Source organism: Calidris pugnax, unplaced genomic scaffold (genome assembly GCF_001431845.1).
Source record: "Calidris pugnax isolate Ruff unplaced genomic scaffold, ASM143184v1 scaffold150, whole genome shotgun sequence".
Lineage (NCBI taxonomy): Eukaryota > Metazoa > Chordata > Aves > Charadriiformes > Scolopacidae > Calidris > Calidris pugnax.
The window spans coordinates 836,926-842,991 of record NW_015091300.1 but is presented as its reverse complement, the minus strand read 5'-3'; positions in this window follow the sequence as shown (position 1 = coordinate 842,991).

Sequence of the window (6,066 nt, the reverse complement as noted above, 5' to 3'; positions counted from 1 at the left end):
CCCCCCCCCCCCAAAAATAAAAGGGGATGAGATTTTGGCAAGTCAGCAGGAGGATTAAGGGAGAGGTTTAACACAGCCCAGCTCCCAGAGACGCCGGCGCAAGCACTTTTTGGCGCGCTGTTTTGAGAGGACACCGGGGCTCTCCGCTCCCAGAGGGACCTCCTGGGGCCCACGGAGGGTTTGGGGACAAAAGAAAGGACATTTTCTGCCACCTCTCTCCCTCCTGGCACGTGCTGCACGTACCTCCTCGGGGGCAAATTCCTGCCGCGGGCTCCTCAGTCACAATGGAAAAAAAAAAAGGAAAAACCAACCCTTTAGGGCTGTTTCTCTATTATATTTTTTTTTAAATTATTATTTTTTTTTAATAACCATCTTGCTTTTGCTTATCTTGGGCCAGCCCCTCCAGTGATAACACAGGCAAAGTCCTGACCCCGCGGCGTCCCGGGGAGCAAAGACTCAGCTCCTCGACGAAGCGCCGGCCGAGAGCGGATCTTCTCCTCTCTTTTTTTTTATATTTTTTTAATTTTTTTTAGAAGCAAAAGGCTGCGGGTGCCAAACCAAAAGGGCAAAGCCATTTACCCCCATGAGGTATCACATTTCCCCCGCTGATTTATGGCTGGGGGAGAGGCTTTTGAGCCAGCCTTGCCAGGAATGGCTTTTTTTTTTAGGGAACGGAAATAATCCTGCCGCTTGGAAATCGATGCCTCGTCAGCGGCTTTTGGCAGCGCTGAGGCTGGAGAAGGGAGAAGGATGGAGGCTGCAGGTGTGACTACAACATCTCTCTGTCCATCGTGGATGGCTTGATCCAGGCAGATGCCTCCACGGAGGTTCTTCCAGCTTAAAGCCACCTCCAACGATGTGTTTGGGGCGGTGGAAGCAGTTGTTGGGTTGGCTGTGGGGAGCCCTGTTTGTTCAAGGCACTGTCTGGTCGGTGTCTGGATGCCCGGAGCGGTTCCACGTGCTCATCCCGCTGGAAAACGAGACTTTTCCCCCTTTTTCTGACCCCCCCTCATCCCCCCTCCATGGCTGATTTACCCAAAATCCAGGCAGGAGCAGCCGGGTGGCCTTGCGAGTGTCAGCAAGTTCTTCATTGTTTTCTGTTCTTTCTGGGAACTACTGAGCGTCATCTGATTTTTTTGTTTTGTTTTGTTTTCTCTTTTTTTCTTTTTTATTCTCAGTTTAATTTGTCCTGGCCACGAGTGGCCCAACCGTTCAGGAGGAAAATTCCCATGTTCCTGTGGTGGTTTTTTGGGGGTACCAGGGCGGGGTGTCCACTCCTCTTCAGTATGTTCATCAATGACCTGGATGAAGGGATGGAACGTACCCTCAGCAAGTTTGCTGATGATACAAAACTGGGAGGGGTGGTTGATACACCAGAAGGCTGTGGTGTCACACAGAGAGACCTGGACAGGCTGGAGAGTTGGGCAGAGAGCAACCTGATGAACTTCAACAAGGGCAAGCGTAGGGTGCTGCACCTGGGGAGGAATAACCCCCTGCACCAGGACAGGTTGGGGGTGACCTGCTGGAGAGCAGCTCTGAGGAGAAAGATCTAGGAGTCCTGGTGGACAACAGGATGACCATGAACCAGCAATGGGCCCTTGTGGCCAAGAAGGCCAATGGCATCCTGGGGGGGCATCAGGAAGAGTGGGACCAGCAGGTGGAGGGAGGTCATCCTGCCCCTCTGCTCTGCCCTGGGGAGGCCCCAGCTGGAGCACTGGGTCCAGTTCTGGGCTCCCCAGTTCCAGAAGGACAGGGAACTGCTGGACAGGGCTACAAAGATGAGGAGGGGCCTGGAGCATCTCTCTGCTGAGGAAAGGTTGAGGGTCTCTTGTGTCTTTTGAGTCTGGAGAAGAGAAGACTGAGGGGGGATCTGATCAAGGTCTATAAATACTTGAAGGGTGGGTGTCAGGAAGATGGAGCCAGGCTTTTTTCAGTGGTGCCCAGGGACAGGACAAGAGGAAATGGGCACAAACATGAACATAAGAAGTTCCACATAACATGAGGAGGAACTTCTTTCCTGTGAGGGTGGCAGAGCCCTGGCAGAGGCTGCCCAGAGAGGTGGTGGAGTCTCCTTCTCTGGAGACATTCCAACCCCACCTGGATGGGTTCCTGTGGGACCTGCTCTGGGTGGCCCTGCTTTGGCAGGGGGTTGGACGAGATGATCTCCAGAGGTCCCTTCTAACCCCATAGCATTCTGGGATTCTGGGTGTCTCTGGTGGAGACCCCCCCACCGAGGTAGCTGGGGACACACACACAAGAGCATCGCTTGTCCTTCAGCATCCTTCAAAGGCTGAGTGGTTCCTGTCCTTGGCTGTGTTCATCATGAGGTTTGGGGAACAGCTGAGATTGAACTGGTTTTGCTGGGGCAGGTTCTTTCCCCCCGTTTTCATCTTTCCTTGAGATCCATCTGCCAGATCTGATCTCCCAATGTGTTTTTTCTCCCTGGGGAAAAGGCGTCAGAGCACGTGGAGGGTCTCAGGATGGGCAGGACATGGGTCCTCCCAGCTCTGTGATGGAAACCAAGCACCAGGAGTCTGTGTTTATTGATGGGAAGGACTAATTAAGTTTCAGCCTTGAAGCAGTCGCTGGCCTGGGAGCTAAAAGCTGCAGGAGGCTTGCCAGGATCTCCCTCTGCTTCAGTAGCTCCGTCACCGTGACTAAAGCTTGGAGAGATTCCCTGAAGCCCATCACGGGGAGCGATGGGCACCAAACTCCCCCATCTCAGTCCACTGGAACGTAATGGTTTGGGGGATCCAGCCCCTTTACAAGGTGTAGATGGCTGTTAGCCTCCTTTAATTAGCACCTGTGGTTAATAACAGACAGCTTGTTACGACGCTTGAGCTTTAATGAATTCATCCAGCTTGGGATTGTACGGCTCAAGGGGTCCCGATTCTAAAAATCTCAGGAGCCTGGCTCTAAAAGTAGGATGGATGGGGGCATGTTCCCCACTGGTTCCTCAGCTGTGGTGCATCTCCCCGTCTTCACCGGCAGCTTTTCTCTGGGTGGTTCAGTGAGAGGGACCCAGCCACGAGAGCGAGGACAGGAGCACGGCTTCCCATCCTCCAGGGTCACCATTTATGGGGTGATTCTCCCCAGCCCTTCTAATTGCAAGAAGGTGCTGCAGGGTCATCACTCAGCTGGGGCCTGAGATGGAGCCAGGAGCACCGTGAAGGCCACGGCTTTGCCCGTGAGATGAAACAGGACTCTTTCTTCCCTTTTAGTCTTCCACGGCGCATTTTCCCTTTCAGTGCTTCTAGAGCTCTACTAATTATTAATAATTAAGCTGACGAGGCAAAACTTGGTTTCCTTCCATTGCATCAAGAGTAAGCCAAGAAGCTCGGCGTGGGAGCGAGCACCGCGTCCCATCCAGCCCTACCTGGTTTCAGCAAAAACCCTGTGGGGTTTGGTGCCAAAAAAAGCTGAGAAACGTGGTGGCTTCTGGGTGGTGGAGCTGAGAGCTGAGGTTCAGAAGGTGGATCTCAAACCCAACACCGGAACCTTCTTGACCCAAGCGCTATTTCACAGAGTTCCTTTTGCCAGGAGGAAATTTTTAGGGAATGATGGAATCGTCCACGTTGGGCAGGACCTTTCAGATCATGGAGTCCAACCTTTGACCCAATACTGCCCAAACCACCACTAACCCATGTCCCTCAGCACCACGTCTGCCCGGCTTTTAAATACCTCCAGGGTTGGTGACTCCACCAATTCCATGGGCAGCTTCTTCCAAAGTTTGATAATCTTTTCCGTGTAAAAATTCTTGATATTTTTTTTATCAGGATTTATTTACCTTCATTTTCTCCTCCATTCCTTGTTTCTCATCCCTTTTTTCTTCCCCCTCTCCTGTGGCTTTCCCTGGCTTCCTAGTATCAAGAGCAGCTTTCTCTGCTCAATCCTTGCGTGCAAAAGCCAGCATTAGATAATTGCTGAATTGACGAGAGGCTGTAATTATTTTTTGCTTCCAACTCCAGGAGTTTGGCGGCGTTTGCCAAACTGCTCGGGAAGCGTTGGCAGATGCTCTTCAGAGGGTATCCCAGCCCTCCCTCCCTGTCGTCATAAGGTCCATACGTCTTCATTTTAACCCTTAATGCTTTGTTCTGGCCTGAAGCATCACGGTTCTCTCCACCTTTCATGACTGATGGCTCCATATTTGATGTTTTCTCTCTTGTTACTCCGGGTGACTTCTGCCAGAGAGCAGGAGGATGATGCCCCATGCTTGGAGGGTGCAGAGTGAAGGACCAGGCTGTGAACCCACTGCCAGGTTCATGGAGCAGCTCTGGTCATTAAGAGGCTTCGTTCTGGCCTTGAAGAACGCAACAGGAGCGGACCCACAGTAATTTGATTTTCTTTTTCCCCCTCTGAGGAACACTGGGAGTGGTTGGTCATCTGGGACATCCCTGTGGAAAGTCACAGCCTGGCCATTTCCTAACACTTTGTTCAATTCTATTTCTAAATGGACTAATTACAGGTGAAAAATTACAGTGGTTTATCTAGAAGGGCTTTGAGGACTTTGAACCATCTTTTCCCAACTGGAGCATCTTCAAGAGGTGCTCCCTTGCCCGTGGCCACCGCTGTGTGGTGACCTGCCACTGGAAAATACCTATTTTGGCAGGAAAATACCCCAAATATTGAGATCCTCCATGCTGGAGGATCCTCCTCTGCTTAAATCTGCATCCTCGTGCCCAGCAGATGCTGTTATTTGGCCATTACGCCGTTGCCAGCCAGTTGGGTGAGGGATCTGCCGTGGTGCCAGCAGGTTCTTCTGATGCTTTGCTGGAGCATCTTGAGAAGATGCTTTCAAAGCTGGAGCATCTTGAGAAGAGACTCCTCCTCCATGGCTCTGGGGAGCACATGTTGGCACAGAGAGGTGTTGGAATACGGGGTTATGCTCCTGAGATGCCACAACTCGCTGCTGGTGGGTCCACGTTCGTTTGTTCCAGCTTCTTGAAGCCGAGGGTGTCATGAAGTCTTTTTATATTAACAGGAGGTGAAAAAAACACGGTTTAAACATTATATCATTCATCTCTCTCTCTATATATATATTTATATATTCAGCTGTGCTTTCAAAAGGCACCGTAGGACCCTAGATGTGTCTTGTTTGCGTGGAGAAGTTCTTGGGTCCGTGCAACCACGACCTCCTGGAGGACTAAATACCAGCTGGGGGCTGCAGGCTGGCTCCTTCCCTTGCTAAGCTTGGACAGCTTGGACAGAAGGGGTTGGCAGCTCCCCCCGACCGCAGGTGGCATCCCCGGGGCTGCTGCTCAGGTTTGTGGTGGGACCCCCAGTTTTAGGGGGTGTCCCACCCTCGGGGATGGTTTTTAAGGCCTTTGCAAAACCCACCAGGGTGGCATCACCTTGTTTGCCCAGCCAGGAGGGGTCATACCCTCGAAGGCTGCTCCTGTCCTTTCCTCGCGGCGCGGTTTTAACGGGCAGCTGGGGACACAGTGTGTTGTCTTTGCTCCGTAATGTTTTTTGGACAGATTAAAATGAAAAAAGAAAAAAAAAAAATCCAAAAAAAACCAACAGAGGGGAAAGGAAGAGTCGCGGTTTTCAGTGCATTACAAATGGAAAAGGCAAAATTAACCAGCTGCAAAAATGCTGCTAACGATGCGTGACTTTGGAGGGGATAACTAATGAGGCTCTGAAAGGTCACAGTTTTGCTCATGGTTAACCTTCAGCGAGTCATTACAAAAGCAGGGCCCAGTAGCTAACGAATCCATCTCCTCTTTTCTTCCAGGAGCAGGACTGAGACCTGCTGAGGGATAACGGGGAACGCCGGGATAGCAGGGAGCTCCTCTGGTGGGCTGCAAGGATCAGACAACCCTTGGCTTCGCCGGCGTAAGACGTAGGAGGGGAAGGTGCTGGAACCTCAAACGTGGAAACTCACATTTCAAACACAGCTGGTAAAGTGAGTTTTTCCTCCCCAAAATATCTCCTTTCTACCTACTGATGTGGAAGATGGGGTCTGCCCGGACCCAAAAGGGAGCGACGAGACGGGTGAAGCTTTGGTGACCATCAGGGAGTCCGGCCAGCGCCTGGATGCGCTTCGCTGGTGGGGAAAACACTGTC